This window comes from Gorilla gorilla, chromosome 11 (genome assembly GCF_029281585.2).
Source record: "Gorilla gorilla gorilla isolate KB3781 chromosome 11, NHGRI_mGorGor1-v2.1_pri, whole genome shotgun sequence".
Taxonomy (NCBI): Eukaryota; Metazoa; Chordata; class Mammalia; order Primates; family Hominidae; genus Gorilla; species Gorilla gorilla.
Window position 1 is genome coordinate 32,619,468 of NC_073235.2, and position 24,680 is coordinate 32,644,147.

At 47.0% G+C, this 24,680-nt stretch overlaps 1 pseudogene; it reads right to left on the bottom strand.

Annotated features, from left to right (window-relative positions):
• Window positions 1-1,197: 1,197 nt before the first annotated feature.
• Window positions 1,198-1,858, bottom strand: LOC129532215 (cytochrome c oxidase subunit 2-like; annotated as a pseudogene).
• Window positions 1,859-24,680: the final 22,822 nt, after the last annotated feature.

Here is a 24,680-nt window from a genome sequence, read left to right on the forward strand (position 1 = left end):
AATTAGTTCTGTGGCTGTAAATGCTGTAATTAGAAAAACCTGTAGGGAGATCAATATGGAAATATAGAGCTTTTTCCATGGGAGTGATTCACTGGAGAGGTGATATTCACTTGCTATAATTACAAGAGGTAATGGCCAGGCTGTTAAGATTAGAAGGTGTGATGTTAGGGGATCAGAGGAGAAAGTTGATGAGAAGTTGAATAGATTGTCGAATTGATTAAAGAATAATAGGGCAATAAAGCTGATAATTAGGCTGTGAGTGGTTATATTGATTCAGAGTATAGGATTATCAGAGAGTCATGTTATTGGTAGCAGTATAATTGTTGGAATGATAATTTTTACCATCGAAGTAAATTTAGGTTATACACATGGTTTAAGCCACATGTGTTGGAAATCGAAACTAGTAAGGCAAGGCCCACTGCGGCTTCACAGGCAGCAAATACTAGTAGGGTGATGGGTACTACGGTTGCTAGGGTAAAATGTATATTTAAAGTTAAAAGGGTATTTATGATGAATAATGATAATATTATTCCTTCTAGGCATAGTAGGGATGATATTAGGTGGGATGGATAGATTAATACCCCCAGAAGTGACATGGTGTATGTGAATATAATATTTATGTAAATAGAGGGCATTTGGTAAACATGTTCTATCATAACTAATGAGTCAAAATCATTTATTTTGGCTTAAACTACTTACCAATTCAGTTCAGTCTAATCCTTTTTGAGTTCATTCATAAGTTAAACCTAGGCTTAAAATGATAACTAGCATAAAGGATGTACTAATTATTAGTGTCAGGTTGTTTGAAGGGCTCATGGTAAGGGTAGTAGTAGGGTGATTTCTAAGTCAAATAGGAGGAATGTGATGGCTACTAGAAATAATTTTGTGGAGAAAGGAATGCAGGCAGAGGATAACGAGTCAAATCCGCATTTGTAGGGGCTGGATTATTTTAGTTCTCAAGGGTTGTTATGTTTTTGCACTTTAACTGTTTTTGGTGAAGGGGGTGTATGGTAGATGAAATTTGATATTTTTAATTGAATAATGGAAAATAAAGTTACGATTATTGATACAATAATAGGTCATGTGGAAGTATCTAGCTAAGGCATTCACTCTAGAGAGGTATGATTTCTCTCGATCTTTAACTTAAAAGGTTAACACTGGGGTAACTTTACAGTGATATTATGGTGTGGATATAGATCAAGTTTCAAAAGTTTTTAATGGAACTAATTCTAGAACAATAGGTATAAAACCGTGATTAGATCCACAGATTTCTGAGCATTGTCTGTAGTTGAAGCCTGGTCGTGTAGTGGTTAAGGTAAATTGGTTTAAGCGTCCAGGGACTGCATCTGTTTTTAAACCTAATGAGGGGATAGTTCATGAGTGCAGGACATCTTCAGATGAGGTTAACTTGCGGATGGGAATTTCTATTGGGAGGATTGTTCGGTTATCGACTTCAAGGAGTCGGAGTTCTTTTGGTTTTAGGTCTGCTGTTGGAAGCATATAAGAATAGAAGCTTAACTCTTCATAATCTGTACACTAGTAGCTTCAATACCATTGATGTCCGATTGTTTTAACGGTGAGAGAAGGCTTATTGACTTCATCTGTTATATATTACATACGTAGGGATGGGAGGGCAGTTAAGATTAAGATGCTAGCAGGCAAGATCATTCAGACAGTCTCATTTCTTGGGCATCTATGGTGCTATTGTTAGTCAATTTTATTGTATTAGAGAAATAACGTATAGAACCAGGGAACTAATTAGGAAAACAATGACAAGGGTGTGGTCATGGAAGGTAAGTAGTTATTCTGTAATAGGAAATGAAGCATCTTGAAGACCTAATTGAACTGTATGGGCCATTAAGATATATACGGCTTAACCTATAACTTAACTTTGACAAAGTTATGAAATAATTTCACTAATATCTTATTGAGAAGGTCACAGAGGTTATGGGATTGACTTGAAACCAGTCTGTGGGGGGTTCGATTCCCTCCTTTTTCACTTAGGTCTTCATGTAGGTTGGTTCTTCGAATGTGTGATGGGTTGGTGGACAGCCATGTAGTCATTCTAAGTGGGTAGATGGTTGCTCAACTATTAGAACTTTTCATTTTGAAGTGAAGGCTTCTCAGACCATGAAAATTATTAGTATTACTGCTGTTAGGGAAATAAATGAGCCTAGGATGAAATAATATTTCATGTGGTGTATGCGTCAGGATAACTGGAGTAACGTCAAGGCATACCAGATAGGCCAAGGAAGTGCTGTGGGAAAAAAGTTAAATTCACACTTACAAATATAATAGCAAAGTGAGTTTTAGCATAGTGAGTTTTAGCAAAGTGAGTTGATTGAGTATAACCTGAAAATAGAGGGAATCAGTGAACAAAGCCTCCCATAATGGCAAATATGGCTCCTTTTGATAAGACATAATGGAAATGGGCTACAACATAATATCTATCATGTAGTACAATATCCAGTGATGAATTGGCTAGTACGATGCCAGTTAGGCCTCCTGTTGTAAAAAGGAAAATAAATCCCAGGGCTCAGAGCATTGTGGGGGATCATTTGATACTACTGCCATGAAGTGTAGCTAGCCAGCTAAAGATTTTGACGCCAGTAGGAATAGCAGTAATTATAGTAGCAGAGGTGAAATATGCTCGTGTATCTACATCTATTCCTACTGTAAATATGTGGTGGGCCCACACGATAAACCCTAAGAAGCCAATTGATATTATGGCTCATACTATGCCCATATACCCAAATGGTTCTTTTTTTTCCAGAATAATATGTTACGATATGGGAAATTATCCGAAGCCCAGTAAGATGAGGATACAGAATAAATGCTGATATAAGATAGGATCACCTCCACTAACTGGGTCGAAAAAAGTAGTATTAAGATTGCGGTCAGTTAACAATATAGTAATGCCAGCAGCTAGGACTGGGAGAGAAAGGAGTAGAAGAACTGCTGTAATTAAGACTGATCAGATGAAGAGGGGTGTGTGATATTGGGACATGGCTGGGGGTTTATATTAATAATTGTGGTAATAAAGTTGATAGCCCCTAAAATAGAAGAAACACCTGCCAAATGGACTGAAAAGATGGTTAAATCTACAGAGGTTCCCGCATGTGTTAGATTTCCTGCAAAGGGGTTGGGGGGGGTGCAGGTAGACTGTTCAGCCGGTTCCAGCACCTGCCTCTACTATAGCGGATGCAAATAATAGTAGGAAAGAGGGTGAGAGGAGTCAGAAACTCCTACTGTTTATGCAGGGAAATGCTATATGGTGGGGGGGGGCAGTTATCAGAGGAACTAATCAGTTGCCGAAGCCTCCAATTATAATTGGCATTACTATAAAGAAAATTATGACAAATGCATGAGCTGTAATGATGACATTATAAATTTGATCATCTCCTAAAAGAGTACCTGGTTGGCCCAGTTCAGCTTGAATAAGGAGGCTTAAATCTGGACCCACTATCCCTGCTCATGCACTGAATAGTAGATAGAATATCCCGATATCTTTATAGTTGGTTGAGAACAGTCAACAGTTGGTGAACATAAGTGAAGTGAGAAAACGCTAAAATGGCTGAGTAAGCATTAGACTGTAATCTAAAAACAGAGGTCAAGACCTCTTTTTACCAGTTCGGAGGTGATTTTCATGTTGAATTGCAAATTCAAAGAAGCAGCTTCAATCTTGCTAGGGCTTCTCCCTCCTGTCTCCTCCAATAGCAGGAGAAGTAGACTGAAGCCAGTTGATTAGGGTGTTTAGCTGTTAATTAAATGTTCGTGGGTTTAAGTCCCATCAATCTAGTAAGGGCTTAGCTTAATTAAAGTGATTGATTTGCGTTCAATTGATACAGAGTAGAATTTTACAGTCCTTAGGTTTTTGCAGAACTTCAGTATAATGTACTTGCTAAGAGCTTCGAAGGCTCTTGGTCTTACTTAATCTCCATTTCTAGATTATAAATAGTGTCAGTGGAGATATTGGTAGGAGGAAGGTAGAGAAGATGATGAGTAGGGGGAGGAATGATACGGGTTTTGTGTTTTCGAACTGTCATTTTCTTTTTATATTATTGGATGTGGGGAATATTGTCACTGAAGTGGAGTAAATTAAGCATATATAAAAATATAGGTTGAGTAAAGTTATGATGGCTGTGATGGTTGGGATAATAAGGCTGTTATTTTTTGTAAATGCTTGGATAATAATTCATTTAGGTAGGAACCCTGTTAATGGGGGTAAACCTCCTAGGGATAATAAAATTGATAGGATTATAGATATTAATCATGTTAATTTGTTTCAGATGTGAGATAGTGATAAGGTTGTGGTGCTTGAATTCAGGTTGAGTACTTGGAATGCAGTAATTGTTGGGATGAAATAGATAATTAGGGTAAAAATGGTAATGTTTGGGTTATACATGAGTACTGCTATTATTCAGTCTATATGAGTGGTTGAGGAGTAGGCTAAAATTTTACATGGTTGTGTTTGGTTGAGTCCTCCTCAACTGCCCACTAAAATAGATAGAGAGGAGAATATTCATATTTATTGATGGAAAAATTTGATTGAATTGAATTGAAATAGGGGTTAGTTTTTGTCATGTGAGGAGAAGTATGCCAGATGTTAGAGAAGTTCCTTGGGTTACTTCTGGAACTCAGAAGTGAAAGGGGGTTATTCCTAATTTTATTACTAAGGCTATTATTATTATTAGGGATGAAAACTGATTAACAGTATTTATTGTTGTTCACTGTCCGGATAACAGATTATTGGAGAGAATACCAATTATGAGGACTATAGATGCGGTTGCCTGTATAAGGAAATATTTAGTGGCTGCTTCTGTGGAGTGGGGATTTATTTTTTAATTAAGATTGGGGTGAGGGCTAGTATATTTATTTCTAAGCCTGTTCAGAGGAAAAATCAGTGTGAGGCTAGCATTGTGACAAGGGTACCTGTAGAAATAGTAAAGTAGATGATAAGCTGAGCTAATAGGTTAATTAGTACGGGAAGGATGTAACCAACATTTTTGGGATATGGGCCTGATAGCTTATTTAGCTGACCTTACTTTAGGACATGGTGTGATAGGTAGCATGGAGAATTTTGGATTCTCAGGGATGGGTTCAATTCCTATAGTCCTAGAAATATGAGGATTTTAACCTCTGTTGTTTACTCTGTCAAATTCTTTTGTCAGACATATTTCTTACATTTGGGGTGGGATGCTGGAGATTATGATGGGTATTGAGATGTATCATACACAGAATGCTAGTGTAAGTGGTAGAAAGTTTTTTCATAAGAGATGTATAAGTTAATCATAGCGGAATTGGGGATAAGCTGTTCGAATTCATAAAAATAGGGAGGTTAAGAGGAGGGTCTTGGTAATGAAATATGTAATATAGAGTTCTGGTGAATACATAGAGTGTAATTGTTCCTAGGAAAATTGTAGTAGTTAGGGAATTTATTATTATAATATTCATATATTCTGCTGTAAAGAAGAGGGCAAATGGACCTGTGGCATATTCGATGTTGAAACCTGAGACTAACTCTGATTCTCCTTCTGTTAGGTCAAAAGGGGCTCGGTTAGTTTCTGCTAATGCAGAAATAAATATTATGGCTAGGGGTCATGATGGTAGGAGTAGCCAGAGGGATTCTTGTGTTGTCATAAGTTTATATAAATTGAATGAGCTGCTGTTGGGGGAAGTCAGGGACCCCGAATGGAGGGACCGGCTGAAGCCGTGGTAGAAGAACGTGGATTGTGAAGATTTCATGGACATTTATTAGTTCCCCAAATTAGTACTTTTATAATTTCTTACACCTGTCTTTACTGAAATCTCTGAACATAAATTGTGAAGATTTCATGGACACTTATCACTTCCCCAGTCAATATCCTTGTGATTTCCTATGCCTGTCTTTACTTTAATCTCTTAATCCCGTCATCTTCGTAAGCTGAGGAGGATGTATGTCGCCTCAGGACCCTGTGATGATTGCATTAACTGCACAAATTGTTTGTAGAACATGTGTGTTTGAACAATATGAAATCTGGGTACCTTGAAAAAAGAACAGGATAACAGCAATGTTCAGGGAACAAGAGAGATAACCTTAAACTCTGACTGCCGGTGAGCCAGGCGGAACAGAGCCATATTTCTCTTCTTTCAAAAGCAAATGGGAGAAATATCACTGAATTCTTTTTCTCAGCAAGGAACATCCCTGAGAAAGAGAATGCATCCCTGAGGGTAGGCCTCTAAAATGGCCGCTTTGGGGGCAGCCATCTTTTATGGTCACAACTGTGGGATGAAATAAGCCCCAGTCTCCCATAGTGCTCCCAGGCTTATTAGGACGAGGAAATTCCCGCCTAATAAATTTTGGCCAGACCGGTTGTCTGCTCTCAAACCCTGTCTCCTGATAAGATGTTATCAATGACAATGCGTGCCCGAAACTTCATTAGTAATTTTAATTTCACCCCGATCCTGTGGTCCTGTGATCTTGCCCTGCCTCCATTTGCCTTGTGATATTCTATCACCTTGTGAAGCATGTGATCTCTGTGACCCACACCTTATTCGTACACTCCCTCCCCTTTTAAAAATTGCTAATAAAAACTTGCTGGTTTTGTGGCTCGGGGGGCATCATGGAACCTGCCAACATGTGATGTCTCCCCTCGACATCCAGCTTTAAAATTTCTCTCTTTTGTACTCTGTCCCTTTATTTCTCAGACTAGCCAACACTTAGGGAAAATAGAAAAGAACCTATGTGAAATATCGGGGGTGAATTTCGCCTGATATCTGGCTGAATTTCCCCCGATAAGCTGCTTATCAGTAGAACTGATAATAGGCTGATGGCTAGGGTAACTTCGTATGAAATTAGGCGATGGCTTGTAATGTGCCGATTAGTCATAGTTTGAATAGGTTGCTCATCCTGATCATAAAATAAAGTAGACGACTATTTTGAGGGGTTGGCTAAGGCATAATTATCTGGGTCAAGTGAAGATAGTACTAACATTATTAAAAGGAGGAGGAGAAAAATTAAACCTAGGATATCTTTGATTGTATAGGAAGGGTGAAAAGTGATTTTATCGAAGTGCCCCCTCTCCACTTCATGCACTCACTGCATGCCATCTAATGCTTTAGGGTATTAGCCACAGGGCCTTTCTCACTTTCTCTTTGGGTCCCAGACCCCAAGAATCCTCCCAGGAGATCCCATTCCCAGAGCCTCCCTCCCAGGCATCCCCCCACTCCTGGGCTCCCCACACTCCAAGATCCTTGCTCACAGTCACCCATGATCCCAGGGCTGTCATTCACAAGGGCTGAGAGGCCTCAGCCTCCATGCCCCCAAAATTGCAGGGTTCCCTTTGGGGCTGTCACCTGACCTGAGTGTCCTTTAGGCCCTGGTGGTTCTGCCTCTCCCAGCTGCCCCAACTCTACTGTATTCTCCCCATGCTCCCCACATGGGTGCTGCAGAACAAGTGAAGGGCACAGATGGTCTGGGGGGTCTTGAAGATCAGGGATGCAGCCTCTGCTTCAAAGACACCTTCAGCCACCCGCTACTTCCCTCAGGGACAATGTGACAGACACAGAAAGTCCAGCCTATAAGGGGAGACCCTGATCTCTTTCCCTTGGAGGTAAGAGGGGAAGGGCTCATTCAGAGTATGGTCCAGAGCAGATACTCCTGGCCACAGAGGAGCTCCAGCTCAAAGAGGTCACAGGAAAAGTGGGGTGCAGTGAGGGGGGTGAAAGGGGTTGGAAAGTAGGGCCCTGGAGCTGTCACTCTCCTTGACACCTGGCTCACCCTGGATCCTTGGAGATCCTGAATGTCCTGGCTCCCCCTGCAAAGAGATTGAGGTCAAAAACCTATTTTCCCCATCAGAAAATCCTGGTATTCCTCACATCTCATTCTTTTATGTCTCCGCAGTCAAAATTGTCAGAAAACCAACTTTCATCCCTCAGTTGAAATACTTGTCCATTCACCCCCTTCCCAGTGACCATCTCTCCAGGGGGACCCAGGTTCCCAATGCCTCCTGGGGCGCTTTGTGGGCCCTGAAGGAGGAGCAGAAATAGAGGTCATTGCTTAGGGAGGTGGGCCCATTTCTGGGGCAGAGGCCAGGATAAGTGCTCCAAGGTCACTACAGGGAGACAGTGAAGGCCTCCTGGGGAAAGGGGCTTCTCTTGGCCCCTGAGACAAGACTAGAGTTTATGGCCTGGGGAAAGGGAGGCAGAGGACCAGACACATTAATCAGGAAGACCCTAGGGACAGAGGTGGGCTGAGTCAGGAGAATGGGGGCAGGGGCTGGGGTCCTCGCTGGGGTGAGGAAAGAACTGGCTCACCCAGGCTCCCTGGGAGCATGGAGAGAGAGGACACTCATGCCACACACACCCTCTCTCTGGGGGGCCCATGGAGGCCTTCACCCCCGATGTTCCCTATGGGGGAAACAGAGTGGGAGGAGCTGCTCCTCAGTTGTCGCCAAGGTCAGGTGGTTGAGGGAGAGCTGGGGCTCAGTGGGCAGGGGGCAAGTGGAGCCCTGCAGAGACCACTCACCTTAGCTCCAGACTTCCCAGTGGCACCTCGAGGACCCCGCTGACCCTGTGGACCCTAGAGAGGGAAGTGTTGTTGTCAGAAAAACCCAAACCCGTTTGGACCTTGAGCCGCCTGTTTCTCTCCCTTGCACTTGCCATGAGGCCCATTGTCCTCGAGGCCCTGACTTCCTTGACAGGCCCTGGTGGGAATGGAGTGGACATCCCCCGGGGCGTGACTCCCCGCAGAGCCCCTGCACACCCCTCCAGCCCTTTCCTCCACACCTTCTCCCTACCCCCAGCTTCCCCAGGCTCCGTTCTCCCCACTGACTCCAGGAAAGCCAGGAAATCCCAGGAGTCCCTGGTGAGGAAGGAGAAGCGGGGAAATTGAGAAGTTATGAGAGGCCAGGCTCAGGAAGGAGCAGAGGGGGCCAGCAGAGGCCATGCAGGCAGCGGCGTGGAGACCTGGGTCCTGCCAAAAATGAGGGGGCCTGGGACAAACCCCTGCTGCTCTTGGCCTTTCTGTCATCTGTAGATTGGGGGCCGCTAAACACTCTTGAGGGCCCCCCACTGCTCTGCTAGTCTGTGCTCCCTGGAATCGAAGTCAGGGAAGTGAAAAGGAGGAGGGGCACACACCCGGTGTCACCCTGAGTTCCTGGCATCCGGGGTAGCCAGGCAGACCAGGAACACCCAGCTTGCCCTGTGGAGGGACAGGGAGCAATTAGGAGTGAGAGGAGGCCCTGGTGCTACTTTCTGGAGACCCCGACCCTCACATGTGAGGGCCATGCCCCATCCCCCAGTGCACCCACACACCCCAGCTCCTAGCCCCTTCTCTCCTGCCCCATGGCTGCCTTTTGCAGTCTCTCCTTCCAGAGGGCGAATTTTCCCCAACTCTAGTGCTGGGATCCTGCTTTCCTGTGCCTGCAGCCCTGTCAAGTCCTCAGGGTCACTGTGATCCAGCTGCAGCCCATCTGCCGACCTCAGTACCATCTGTCCCAGCACCCGCTCCTGCTCCATCCACCAAGACCAGTCACCCTGCAGGTCCCCTGCCCTTTGCCCACGTGGCACAACACCCCAACTCCCCAACCTGTCCCCTTCCTCCTGATGCTCCAGGGCTCCTCCTGCCCGGGATGCGGTGGAGCAAGGGTTGGGAGCAGCAATTCTGCAGCCAGACTGCCCTGACTCAGCCCCTGGCCTGCCCGTCGCTGCCGGTGTGATGACCAAGCCTTCCTGTGCCTCTGGAGAGTCTCATCTGCAAAACAGGACCATCCACGCCCACCTCACAGGATGGAGAGGACACCTTAGCACAGTGCCTGCACATGGCGAGGGCTGGGGGGAGTCAGCCCTGGAGACCACAGGTCTCACTGCTGTTGGACACTCCCTTTTCGAAGCTGCCACTGCTCTGAGCCTGGGCATGTTCACTTTGCCTGGGACCTGCAGCCACTCTGTGCCTCATCTCCAATCAACTCTTCACACAGTGGCTTTTCCTTGACTTTTCCTATAGGTTCCTCAACCCATCAGCAGCCAGAAGGTGCCGTTTACAGAGAGAGGAGCATAATTAAGGCACGGCCATCTTCAATTGACTGGCTGATGTCAGCTGTGGGCACCCTGCATGCCCATCCTGACCTAGTGCCCACATCCCTAGAGGGTCCAGGCACAGACCTCTCTTCCCATCATCATCTTGCCTGCGAGCCCTGGGAAGCCCAGGATCTCTAGTCAGTTCATTGTTTCCTTTTGCTCCTTGGGACCATCCTCTCCTCTGGAACCAGGGCTCCAGCCTCACCGTGAGTGAGAGAGTGGGAGAGGTGAGTGTGGAGGCCTGGGGATGAGGTCTGGGCCCAGAGGAGAAAGGGGCACCAGTGAGGCCGAGTGGGGCTGGCGGATCCCAGGAGCTGTTGCAGGAGAGGGAGCCTGTGGGGTATAGAGAGTGTGGTGATCCACGGCCAGCGCGATGCAGATCGTGGGTTTGCTGTCCTGCAGGGACCAGGCCCTCAAGGATGCACAGCACTGGAATTGAGGAACCCGGGGCCTCCATGGAATGAACCGGTGCTTGGGGGCTCCAGAGTGGAGAATCATTAGGACATGGAGTTGGGGCCAGTGTGGGGTCTCTACTCAACCTGACACCTTTCACGTCTACGTCACCTTTGAACCTCAGAAAGCCATCCCCTGAGAAAGGTGGAGGTGAGATGACCCCACAGATGATAGAGGGCCGGGATCTCTAATGGAGGATTCTGGGAACATGGGTGGAAGGGTGGGATCAGGAGCTGGAGGGCAGCCAGGGGCAGGCTGAGGAGCGGCAATGGCAGGAGTGAGGTGCTGGGAAATTCTGCTCACCTTTGCATCTTATGGCCCTTCAGACCCCGATTTCCATCTGCACCCTGAAATTAGAGGATGACAGAGTGGCCAGGGGATGGAGGTGGGTTGGAAGGAGCGAGCTCCTGAGACCCCATCTCACTCCCTTCAACACAGTCCTTTATCCCCAGCCTGGAGGTCAGTTACCTTGACACCTGGAGGTCCTGGGTATCCTAGAGGGCCCTGAGGTCCAGATGGACCCTGGAAGAAAAAGGCATTTGTTAAGGGTCCCAGGGTGTCACTGAGGGGGGCTTGGAGTGGGAGAAATAAACGTCACAGTGCTGGAGTCTGGGTAGGGCTCCAGGGCACAGGAGTTTCACACCACGTGGACCGTCACTTACTCCTCCAGCATTTACTGAGCGCCTCCTGTGTGCTGGTGGGTCCTCAGCGCTGAGGCCGACCCATGGTCTGCAGTGACCATGCTATGCCCAGAGGGACAGCTCCTCCCTGGCCTCCCACTGCCTGGGTGCTGGGGCTCCCCAAGCGTGCACCGTCCTGGGAACCCCCTCCCAGCCCAGTTATGCACCATACTGGGGGTGGAGGTGGCAGCAGTGCAGATGAGATCAGGGTCCTTGTGCTCTGGCCAAGGTTAGTGGGAGGGACTAGGGTGGCCATAGTTGCTAATCAGGGATTCTGAGGGGAGAGCCTGGGCAGTGTCAGATGGTGACAGCCTGGGACAGCTTCTTGTGTGCAGGGTGACAGCAGCCCCTGGGGAATGCTGGGTGGGGAACGTGGGGGCTGGCTCATCCTCTGTCCCAGCCTGGGGCAGGGGGACTGCAGCCTCTGTCTGTCCCCTGGTGCTGACCCCCCCAGAGAGTCCCTCCGCATCTGCAGCCCCTGTAACTCATCCCTAGTAGGGGCCCAGCCGGCCTGGGCTCTGTCTCCTGGCTCCTGAGCCTCTAGTGTAGCTGTTGCCAGGGATGCCATGTCTGTCCTTGGGGCCAACAGAACCAGGCGCAGAAGTGTCCCCACCCCACATCCCCCCAGAGCAGGTGTGCCCCTGCACAGCCCAGCCCAGCCTGTCAAGAACGGGTCCCAGCGAGCAGGGGCCTCTCACCCTCATCTGCCCAGTCTTGGGGAGCCTGGGCTGGGACGGGTGTTGGGGTCCTTAGGCCTGTGAGCAGCAGACACCAGGTCCCCAGTGACCAGACTGTGGCCAGGTTGGCTGAGTGCTCACTGCTGCCTGGGCCAAGAGTGGCCCTGTCCCACTGCCGTACTCACCAGACCCTGTGAGGCCGGTGGGGGGAACCCGGACAGTGCACCTTGTCCAAGGTCCCAGGAAGGGGAGGCAGTTGATGTCCTTGAAGGAGCATAGAACATCCTCACTCTGGCCACCAGGACGGGAGCAGGGAAGCCCCCGTGTCCACAGCGCACGGCCGGGCACATGGTACTCCCTGCCCTTCCTCCTGCCCCGTCATCCAGGCTTGGCCAGGGGCCTGCCCAGTGCTACTCCCCTCCCTCAAGTCCCCGACACCTGCACTGTCCTCACTGACCTGTGAGCCTGTGCCCATTCTCCACTGTGTCCCCCAGTCATGGCCATGAGAGGGACATCTGAACCATGGCAACCATTGGTGAATTTTTGTCAGCCGGGCAGCAGCTGTACCCCCAGGCCAGCTCCCAGTCGCCCACCCTGCACTTGGGGTGCTCCCAATGTGTGTCCAGCCCTGCCTGGGCCAACTCCACTGTGGGGTTTTCCTATTCCCTGGCCATCTGTGGCCACAGCAGAGGGCACCTGCGACTTTAAACTGGAGACCCACCTTGGGGATCCCCTCTGTCTCTTCCCAGGTTCTAGGCACAATGCTGTCCCTCCTGCCTCCTCTTGGCTTCTGGGCCTTGGCACCCATGTCCCCCGACCCTATGCTTCCTGCTGGACCCATCGCCACCCCAGCGCTGCCACCTTCAGCCCACACACATTCCTCTGGCTCTGAAACCCTCCCCTGCCAGCACCAGGCCCCATGCTAGGGCCTAGCGCACCCTTTCCAAGGACAGGGAGCAGCTCCTTCCTTGACTGGTCCCAGGCACAGGAGAACCCAGGTCAGAGACTCCCCAAGGAAGTTGCCTGAGCCCCCACTGCATAGAGGTGGAATGTGCCCCCTGGGTCTGCCAGGCCTTGATGTGAGTCAAGCTGGGCTGCCCCGGGAAGCTGCCCCTCCTGAAGTTGGTGTTTGTCCTCAGCTGAAGTGTTTCCCAAATTCACATCTGCTCAGAGCCTCTGAGTGTGATTTTATGTGAAGATGGTGTCTGCATATTGGGGGATGCGATGGAGCTGCCCCTTTGGCCCGGCAGTACAGCAGCAGCTGCAGCCTGCCCGTGAGAACCCTGACTGCCTTGAGCCTCAGGCCTCACTCACCAAGGGTCACCACGTGGAAGGACCCGGGGGCTGCTGAGCACCAGGGATGGGCTCCTGACTCCTCAGGCCCAGTGCCACTGTGGAAGCTTCTTCTGAACGCCTGAGTCCAGAGCTGGATGCAAGAGCTTAGTGTGCAATGCAGACATTCAGGAAGTGTCACAGATGTGGGCCCCATCCACACTCAGCCCTTCCCACATCCTACAGACAGTGGGACCCAAGCCTCCACCCTAGCAGCGGCATAAATTCCCAGCCCCTGGGACACCCGCTCTGTGCCCCTGCGGCACTGCCCTTTCCCTCAGCACCCAGATGTAAGTTCTTAGGCCAAGAGACACGAGAACCACATCAGCCCCCAGCCTCGCCTCCTCTGCCCAGCCATACTTGAGCTGGCCCACTGGCCCACTGTAATTGCAGGCTGCAGCCTCATCTGCTGCTTGGCCCCCGCCTCCCTTCCTCCTACATGTGCGCTTGCAGCTGCAGCCCGGGCTCAGGAGGCAATTGCTTTGCACAGGCCCTGGAACAGCTGGGAGTGAGTGCAGCTGCAGGGTGGGGCTGGGCTGCTCTTCCACCCTGGATGGGGTCTTGTCTGGGAGCATGGTTTCTAAAGGGGGAAGGGCAGGACCCAGCTAGGTAACCTGCAGCCCTGAGCTCAGGGACCTGTCCCCACCCACTGAAGGGCCCTGGGTCATGGGGCCTGTGTCACCACCACAGGTGGGGTTCCCACACTGCTATAGTTTTCCCTGAAGGCCACTGATGGAGAAGGGAGATGAGTGAGGAACGTGTCCCAACAGCCTGGCCAGGTGGCTCTCACGGGTGCTGTCAAAGGAGAGCGCTGGCCCTGCAGGCTCAGGGAGCAAGCGGCATTTCAACTGCCCTCAAAGAATGGACAGATGCAAGTGATGGGAAGATAAGATGATGCCCCAAGCATGAGGGAAAATTCCTTGCCCAGTCTCACCAGATCAGACGCTCCCAGTGGAGCAGCAAGGACTGAAATTTAAGGTGAGAGCAGCTCATGGAAAAATTTTTAAATGGCAGGCTAGGGAGTTTGGATTCTACTTTTTTGAGCAGAGGTTGAAAACTGTGGCTTGTATCCTGATTGACCAGCATGGTGTTTTTGTCTGTGGATGAGTTTCTCTGGGCTGGTGGGGTATGGAATGTGCACCCTTCTATGATTCTGGAGGCCACTGCTGCCTGTGGCTCACCCCTGATTCCTGCCGTTAGGTCATCTTGTCATATCTGGGGATGGATTTGTTTAGAAGGTTTTGGGGAAGAGTCTGTAGAATTTGGAATTAGAGAAGTGCAAGGGATCAAAAATCAGTCAGGTTTGAGCCAGGAGTGGGTACCCCAGGAAAGGGTGAGAGAGGGTTCTGGAGTGGAAGACACCTCACAGCTGCCAGCAGGTGGCTGCTAGAGTGGAGCTGGGTTTCAGGGTTGGAGCTGGAAATCAGGGAGCTGCCGACAGGGAAGAGGTAATTATGGGAGACAATGGAGCCTGGATGGAATGTGCAGGGAAAGGAGGGCAGAGGGCCTGGAACCTTGATGCAAACCCATGTTACAGACCCAGGAAGAGGAGGTGGTTAGGAAGCAGGAGAGGTGGCTGCCTTGGGGCACTGGAAAACAACCACATAAGCAAGTCCCAGGGGAGTTCACTGGGGAGGCTGGGCCCTATGCCAGCAGCCACGTGTCAGACACAGGGCAGGGGAGCAGCTGAAAGTCTTCTTCGCAGTTCTAAGAAGTGCCCCAAGCCTGTTTTCACAGCGAGAGGCCCTGCACACCCCTTTCTCCCACTGCCAGGCATACTGTGAACCCTCTCCTGCTCAGGAGGAAGCAGAGCCATCTCCTGGCTTCTCAAGAGCCCTGTGGGGGTGAACTGCCCCTTAGGCTGGGACACAGGCCTGGCTTTCCCGCCCACCCTACAGCCCCGCACAGGTGCTGTGTCTGTCCTGCCTGTTATTTCCAATGTGCATATTCGTGGATGTTTTCCACCCATTTCCATTTATTTTAAAGGAGTTCCTAATGTGGGAGGCTACTTGACATCGAGGCCATTCTGGAAGTGCAGGATTGCCATTTGGGACCCCTCTGCACGTTGCCTGTGCCTGGGAGTATCTGGACTGTATCAAAAGGCTGCTCAGTGCGGCTGCCTGGTTGTTTCCCTGTGCAGCTGTTTTCCTGCACTTTGCTTGGCAGAGAGCTGGGTGGAGGAGTCAGAGAAACCAGGGTCGAAGCTGGCTCTTCTACTTGCCAGGTGAGACTTGGACCTCAGTTTCCATATCTATAAAGCTGAGAGAATCTATTTCTGGAAGGATTAGTGATGTTTCTCCAGTAGGTACCTAGCAGGTACTCAACAAATGCTACTGATGATTTCTGGCGGACGCAGGCTACCATCCATATAGCTGCCTGGTGAGGAGAGAGAAGGGGACAGGATGCCAAGCCGAGTCAGCCGTGTTTAGGAGAATGGAGCACTGGGAAGCCAGGTCACTGTCAGGTGTTTGAAAATGTCTCAGGATAGAGAGATTCCCAACGTGGGAGAAAACCCCAAACCAAAAAGACCCAACCAATTGAGAACTAGGTTCAGGACCTGTGTACAAAAGTTTTTAAATGTAGCCAAAGTGGCTATTGGCAGAGTTTTTATCATGCACCCAACTGAAATGGTTTGTTGAGGGAAAATTGTAGTTTCATCATTCCATCCATTCTAGGTGTGGTATAGGGTAAAAAACAAAACCGTTCAGGAATAGGAAGATTATGAATTGCCCCCAAATGATGGTCAGAATAGTTTTATATTATAGAATCTTATTCACTTTAATGTGCCGCTTTTAAGTCTTTTTAGTGGAAAATATTCATTTCGTGTAAGGTTAGTTGTTGGGGTATTTTTTTAATACACTATCTTAAAAATGTCTTGAGGAGAAGCAGTCATAAGGGTTTCCAGCCAAGCCAGTCATCTGACAGCTGGATTCATTTCTGTCAACACAGGGCAGTGCGTTACTGTTGAGCTTTTATGTGCTAAATACACGTTAGTTCCATATTTTTCTTTAGTTCCTTTTGGCATGGCTGTAGGGAAAAGGATCAACTTTGTGGGTTTGTTCGTTTGTTTGTTTTTGAGATGGAGTCTCGTGGCTGTCACCCAGGCTGCAGTGCAGTGGCACGATCTCGGCTCACTGCAACCTCCGCATCCCTGGTTCAAGCAAGTCTCCTGCCTCAGCCTCCCAGTAGCTGGGATTATAGGCACCCGCCACCACGCCCAGCTAATTTTTTTGTATTTTTAGTGGAGATGGGGTTTCACTATGTTGGCCAGGTTGGTCTCGAACTCCCGACCTCAAGTGATCCACCCACCTCAGCCTCCCAAAGTGTTGGGATTACAGGCATGAGCCACCATGCCCGGCCTCAACTTTGTGTTTTAACACAAACATCCTTTCTGTTTTAGTTAGGACTTCATATTGTTTGTGACTCCTTTGTGAATGATAGGAAACCGCTTCCACCTGGGTAAACAGTGGAGGACATTTCTGGGTTCAGATAAAGGATGAAAAGCAGAGCAGGTTTAGGGTCAGTTTGACCAGTGGTTCCACAGTATCACTGAGACCTCAGTTTCTTTGAATTTTGTGATTCTGCTTGCCTTGGTGTTGACTTCATCCTGAGCCTGGCTTCCTGGAGCATGGGCATATGGCTGCAGCAGGTTCAGTCTTACATGCCAAACACTTCCTGTTTCCCATTGTAAAATCCCCTTTCCCATACTCCTCCCCTTAAGTCGCATTGGCCCAAACTGAGCCCCATGTTCAAAGCTAAATCAATCCCTTTGTCCAGGACTTTGCCAACTTTTCATCAGGTTAAGCCTGGGTCATTTGAACCAGTGACTATGGGCAGGGGAGACAAATTGAACCCATCAGGGTCCACACCTGGAGCTGAGGTCAGGTTTGCTCCATACCACCCCCATGCCCCACATTGTAAGGTGACAGCACAGTGGTCAGGGCTGGAAAGGAAGGGGTCAACCGTGGCATCCACTATAGCCTTGAAGCAGGATTCTGGGCAGCTGTCATTGGGAGTTTGCATATATGGGAGGAGTTAGAGATGAAGGGAGTTCTTCTGGGGAAGCCTCCCTGCTGTGATTGTCAGTGTTGGCCCCATGCTCGTGGACAGCATCCAACTGTCAACTTCACACATGGTCCCTCATTGCTGTCCTAATATCTGGGGGGGTCTCCTTTAACACTCCTTGTTAGAGAATATGGATCATTTTTTTTTCCTTAGAAACCATTTCTTTATTTTCATCACTGACAATTGCAAACATACAAAGAAGAAAAGAGAAGCAACAACATTCCCGCACATACTCACAAATGGGTGTTTTAAAAAGTAGTGATTCTGAACCTTTGGGGTCAGGTCGTAGATCCTTTGGGAAACCTAAGGAAAGCCGTGGGCTGACTCTAGAAAAACATGCATGCAGGTACCTTCCTGTGTGATTTCAGAAAGCCAAGCTGCAGAGCGCACGTTGTACCCAGTGGGGGACTTGGAGGAGGTTGTCGTTTTTGTTTTCTTTGTAGGCAATGAGGCAAGTCCAGGAACTGGATTGCATTCACAAAGGAGAAGAGTTGAGGAGGGTACAAGTCCAGTTATTATAATGAAGTAATTTTTAATCTGATCACTGACAGTGACTGTTTCACTCTGCCGGGAGTGTTCAGAAGTAGCTCCCTGAGGATGGTGGTGTGTCCACCTTCTTTCTCAGCACAGGCCTTGGCACAATTTTTTTTTTAACTTTCTTCTTGCAACAAGCATATATTGAGTTCTTTGTGTTTATGTTCCAGGATTGTGGTGGTCTTGGCTTGCTAAGGTGTTAGACGGTCCCTTCATGTTTCCGGTCACGAGTTCTCTGAATCCACTTTAATTGTATTTTGCTTTGAAATCAGGATTTGGATAATGAGCCAGCATTGACCCCTTTTCTCTGTAGCATGAAAGTTCTGAGGTCTTAGTGCCCTGTTGTTTTCCTGGAACCCCTTCTTTGTCTGTGTCTGTTTGTTTCTCTCTGTCTCTGTGTCTTTCTGTCTCTCTCTCTCATGCCTCTCAGTTCAGGGCATGTTACCATCTTGGCTCCACACAAAGCCACTTTCTCTCCCCCTCCCTCCCTCTCTGTCTCTCTTCCTCCTTCCTCTGTATCTGTTCCCCTCACCCTTTCTAATGTGTATCTGGATATGCTCTGTTTGTATTTTTGTAAGATATAATTTCAAGTGACAAAAAGGTAATGCTCAAATCTCATCTGTATCACATAACGGAGGGAAGGTGCCTGCCTGGAATAACATCCTATACCTCCACAACTCAGCATGCCTTCCTTGACCTCGGTTCATATTAAAAGAAATGACAACAGTTTTCTTAAAAATGACTTCAGCCAGTCAAACAGGATTTTGTTCTGAAGGACCTTCCTCTAAAGGCAGACCTGAAGTCTGTGGAGTGGCCTGGTAAGAATTTTCTGTGTCTTCAGTAAAGACAAATGCACTATCTAGTGGGGAATTTAGTGAGATAAATAGCAAAGTTAAGAATAATGGCTCAGAGTAGGAAGGACTGAAGCAGAAGCTATTAGGCAATGGAATCCATGAATAAATAGGAACTATCCCATGAAGGGTGAGCAAGTAGTCGAAAGAAGTTAGCATGAGTAGAAGAAAAGGAGAATAAGAGTAAGATGGAGCCGGGGCAGCTCCCATTTATTCTTCTCAGTGAAGGAATACTGCCAAGGGCAGCTGCCTGTTAAGTGTTGCTGTCATTGTGACCTCATAAAGGTTGTTAAATCCTCCTGTGGTAAATAAGGAAGGTGTTCACATGAAGAGGAACAGAGAAATAAGAATCGTGGTAAGTGCACTCTTGTCATTGGAAGCCATTGTGGCCTGAATGATTTCCCAAGTCTCCTTAGGATGACTCTTCTCTAAGTACCAGGCATGTGTCCTTACATCAATACAGACTCCTGTAACAGTGCAAGAGGATTCACAAAAAATTAAATTGAAGATTACTCAAAAAATGGAAACTTGACAAGAAGTATGTAACATGTTCCTAAAGTACAAGAAGCTTCTAATACTGAGCAAGAAAATGATACATGTCAACTGTAAGCATGCCAAAACAAAATGAGTGGTTACCAACGAGTAATTTCACTCTCAGGTACCATTTGACAATAGTTAGAGACATTTTTGGTGGTCACAAAAGGGTGCTGCTACTGGTGGACTGCTGTGTAGTGAGTGGAGGCTGGAGACGCTGCCACAATTCTACAATGCACTGGACAGCTCCCTAGTGACAGAATCATTCAGCCCCAACATCAAGAGTGCCAAGGTTGAGAAACACTTACCTAAACCACGACACGTTGGTTCAAAACAAATTAACCTTTCTTTCTAATTCTGACATACTTCAAATCAATTCTTAGCCCTTAAACTATGTGCTTCTACTATGAATATCACTAGTCATTATAATTGAAAACATCTGAAGTTAAGTACATAAACTTCTGCAATTTAAAGTTATTATTTTGTTTTGAAAGATTCCACTCCTTATACAAGAAAAGGAATATTTTGAAAGGTTCTCTGAGTTGTATTATTGCAGTGTTGCTGATGTAAGTAAAAGGAATCGGCAGAAATGGATATTTTCAGACAATAGGGAAATAATGAAAGTGATGAAATTGCAGAGTCAAATCTGTTACCTTTATAAAGCAAAATGTCCAAAGCCCATTGCCCTGTAGCCCTAGTCCATCTAAATGTGTGTATTTCGGCCTTGTGCAGACTTAATATACTTATTCAATAGCTGACTCTAGGCATGTAAGTGCTCAGTAATGTGGCCATGTTAGAGTTACACATGGACGGGTAAATGTTTACCTAGTGTGATTTCAACTTCAGAGAGAAAAAAAATATATTCTTCACTGACAAAGGGGAAATGATTGCCTTGTCTTTTCAAAGTCATTAGATTCTACCATTAGATACAGAAAAATCCTAGGCAGGATAACATACAGATTGAGCATCTTAATCCAAAATACTGAAATCTGAAATGCTCCAAAATCTGAAACTTTTTGAGTGCTTACATGATGCCATAAGTGGAAAATTCCACACCTGACCTTAGGTGATGGGTCACAGTCAAAATGCAGTCAGATTTGTTTTTATGCATAAAATTATTTAAAATATTTTATCTAATTAGTTTTAGGCTATTTGTATAAGGTGTATACAAAACATAAATGAACTTTCTGTTTAGACTTGGATTACATCCCCAACGTATCTGATTATGTATATGCAAATATTTCAAAGTCTTAAAAAAAAAACCCAAATCCACAATACTTCTGGTCCCAAGGTAAGGGGATCCTTAGCCTGTATTAAATTTTAATAGCTGTTACCATTTTAATAGGAATTAATCTTAGAATTTTTAGAGATTTAACAGAGGTTTAAAAATCTTGTTGTTTTTAGGGTGGAGAAAGAAGAGAGCAGTTTAGAACAGAGGGCTGAGACTTCAGTAGGGAGCTTTCACAAGGCAGGGGCAAACCATGAACAACATGAAGCTTTGAGGAAAGCATAACACATCGAATGCTTCATAATTGAACTAAGTTTCTCCTAAATAGTTTACATTTATTTATCAATAATGTTATTTTTATTTTCCTTAAAAAATCTAGTAAGGTTGCTATGACAATTTTACATGTGTGGAAACTGAGGCCTGATTAGGAGTTCATCAATGTGCCCAGGGTCACATAGTGAGCAGATAGCAGAATGGGGTTTTGAATTGAGTTGTGACTGACCAGACAGAATGTACTTTAAAAAAATTGTCCCTCAAAATCCTTTCATGAAGATTATGTGAACTAACATTTAATGACTGGCCATAAAGTAAGGAAAACTACCATTACTTGATGATTTCTCTGCTAAATCCTATGCAAATATAGTATAGTAAATACTGTTCTAGTATAGTCTTTACATAAATTACTTTATGCACAATAATAGCTGCACAATTTGTTAGAGATATGCTCAGGAATAAAAGAAACCAAAATTCAGTGGCTTGAACAAAAGAGGTTCATTTTACCTGTATCAAGAATCTTGGCTGGGCACAGTGGCTCACACCTGTTAGCCTAGAACTTTGAGAGGCTGAGGCGGGAATATCGCTTGAGCCTAGCAGTTGAGACCAACCTGGGCAACATGGCGAGACCCCCATCTCTACAAAAAATTTAAAAATTAGTTGGGTATGGTGGTACGCACCTGTAGTCTCAGGTACTCAGGAGGCTGAGGTGGAGGGATCACTTAAGCCTGGGAGATCGAGTCTGCAGAGAGCTATGATCGCACCATGGCACTCCAGCCTGGGCGACAGAGTGAGGTCCTGTCTCGAAAGAAAAAAAAAAGGAAGAAAAAGAATCTTATCCTATGTAATCAAGCCCTAGTATTTGTTGATTAAGTCCCTGAAAAGTCCACCAAAGGCAAGTTTACTGCTTACTGTTGTATGGGACACCACCACTTGCAGAGCATCTTACTAGCTACTTATAGTAAGGAGGCCACAGGCAGGACGGTTGTGAGATATTTGGTGTCTGGTTTAACATGGCTTTGTTAACGTGAGGTGTGCTTGAGACTGGGTAAACTTCAAGGTACAATAGCTAAGGGTTAGTGAACACAGGGAGGTAAGGATTTGGAAGGGACTCTTGTTGGGTAGATAGCCAGTTGATTAGTTGGTTTGGATAATCTGCTGTCCTGAGAAGAGAGAAATGAGGATTAGTTGAGTGGTCTGTTGTTCAGATAAACAGATTAGGGGATGTTCCTGAAACTAACAATAATGTAAGTTTCAGTGTTATTGGGGCAAGAGTTTCTCCACTGAGTAAAGTCACTTAGATGCAGATGTGTTGGTTCTCACATTGTAGCTCAAAAATTTCATCAGTGATTCAGGTTTCTTTATTTTTCCATTCTTACAGTTTGAAGGCAGCTGGAACAGTTTCAAACATCACACCCACATCCCAGATATTAGAAAGACAAGGGAAAAGAGAAGGGGCAAACAGCTAAAATCTAGATCACCTGAGTCTGTCCGGTTTTTCCAGAAGTCTTGTATGTTGGTATCATTCCACTGGCCACAAGGTCTTATGACTAGCTCTAGCCAGAAGGAAACTGAGAAGGCAAATGTTTAGGCTTTACAGCTTCTCCAGCAGAAGGAGTAAAAAGAGGTTATAAATTGATTTTGTGTTGCTAATACACCGTGATGATTACCCAGATGATTTTATCTAAATAATTTTCTAACTGGACAGTATTAATATTAGTAGTTATCGTGATGAATCATGCTGTATCCCCAGGCACTCTGCCAGGTTATTTACATTCATCACTTCATGAAACTTCAGTCTAACCGTATTTTGTAGATATTAGTATTATTCCCTTTATGGATCAGGAAAGTGATGGTAATTAACTTGCCTAAGGACACAGAGTTGGTAGATATCAGAGAAGGGATTAAGAACCCAGAACTATTTTACTCCAAAGTTTCTGCTACACATCCACTGCTTCTTCCAGTGTAAAGATGTAGCACTCAACTGTAATGGACATATTAACTGTGATTCATTAATGATAATTAATTAACTCTCCTGTATCCAAACAATGCCAGTTACAATCAGAAACTCCTATAATCAGATAATAAATCAAATTTACCTACATATCCAGAATGTTTTTTTACATGATAAAATCTGACTTTAAGAAAAAATAAATTTCACCTAATGTGGAGTAAAGTAGTGTAGCATTTTTTAAAATGTACCGAAGGCAATCAAATGAAACTGGTGTTATGAGCCATATTTTTGTTGGCAACTGTTATCACCCAGACACACATATTCAGAATAATTTCATCGTATTCAAAGATTCAAGATTCAAAAATATTTGTTAAAACTCATCTGAAAAACTCATCTGCAGCATGAACGTTTTCCTATTTTCCTGTAGTATCCCCACATCTAATTATTTTAAATAGCAATCTCAGTAAAATTATAAAATTAATAAAATTATTTTGTCCTACCATGCTGCAGTTTCTTCCATGTTTGCACTGTAAAATCAACTAATCGAAAATTTGAAACACAGTGTTGCCTGTTACTTTTTCTGAGTCTATGAAAATATAAATTGTCATCTTTTCTTGCTGTTATTTTGCTATTCAGTGGGTACACAAATGCACATGACAAAATGAGGATCACTTTATCTGTAAGACTGAAAATAAGGCTTGTGTTTCTCCCAAGTCATGCTTGTATTTCTCACTGGCTATCAGGTGTCCCATCCCAGCCCCTGCTGTCTGCAGGGACCCCTCTGGGCAGCTGAGTCTTGCTCATTCCAGGACCTGGCAGCTACCCTGGAAAAAAACCATTGGCAAAGCTGTGCAGGCCCTCTTTGGAGACCGGAGGGCTTTCCTGGTGCACTGCCTGGGCCGGCAGCTTCCTCACAAACACAGCACACTGCTGGGGGCAAGCTGCTGGCCTCTCCTGCCTCACACAGGGCCGCTTAGGCCTGGTCCTACCAGTTCATCATCCTCCTGGGCAGCCATCTCCAGAGTGCCATGCGCAGCCCATGTGGCCCCCATCGCCATAGCCCCAGGTGCCACCATTGTCCTAGGTGGTCAGCTCAGTGCCACCCTCACTGGCAGCCCACCCTCCCGTCCCACAGCCCACATTTCCTGGCATTAAGCTCAGTCTCTTGCTGCTACAGGGAGCAAGAACTGTGCCAGGAAGCTGGGGGGCGAACAAGGTGTAGGAAGAGGACCCTGCGACAGAGGAGAGGTAAGGTCTGGGCATCCAGGGCCAGACTGGTCTCTGCCAGCTCCAAGGCTGACAGCATCCTGAGGGGACAGCGGGCCCCAGATGGACGGAGAAGGGGTGCTGCAGTGATAAACCCCGGACAAACACAGGAGTGATACAATTGTAAGAATCACGAGGCCGGGCATTGTGGCTCACACCTGTAATCAGCGCTTTGGGAGGTCCAGAGAGGCAGATTGCCTGAGCTCAGTAGTGGAAACCAGCCTGTGCAAGATGGTGAAACCCCACCTCTACTAAAATACAAAAAATCAGCTGGGCGTGGTGGCCGGCGCCTGTAATCCCAGCTACTCAGGAGGCTGAGACACGATGATTGCTTGAACCCAGGAGGCGGGGATTGTAGTGAGCCAAGATCGCGCCATTGCACTCCAGCCTGGACAACAAAGCGAAACTGTGTCCAAAAAAAGACAAAGAAAAGAAAAAATCACGGATGATGGGGCAGCGCACATTAAAAAGGGGGATCCTGGGGCCAGAGAGCTGCTCTGGGTCCCGAGTGTGGGTAGCAGAGGGAGGCACGGCTCTCCTGCCAGGGCCGCACACTCTGCAGTGGCGCAGAGCGCCCGGGGTGCTCTGAGCGCAGGGCCCCCAGACATCGCGGGGCATCCTGCACAGCGTGGGTGCGGCCCTGACCCGAGAGCGGGCCGGGGGTGCGTAGGACAGGATCTCCGATGCCCCTGCTCCTCGGGCGCCCGCAGGGCTGAGCTCCAGCTGGGGGCGGGGAGCCGGCAGCCTCTAGGCCCGGGCTCCCTCCAGAGGCAG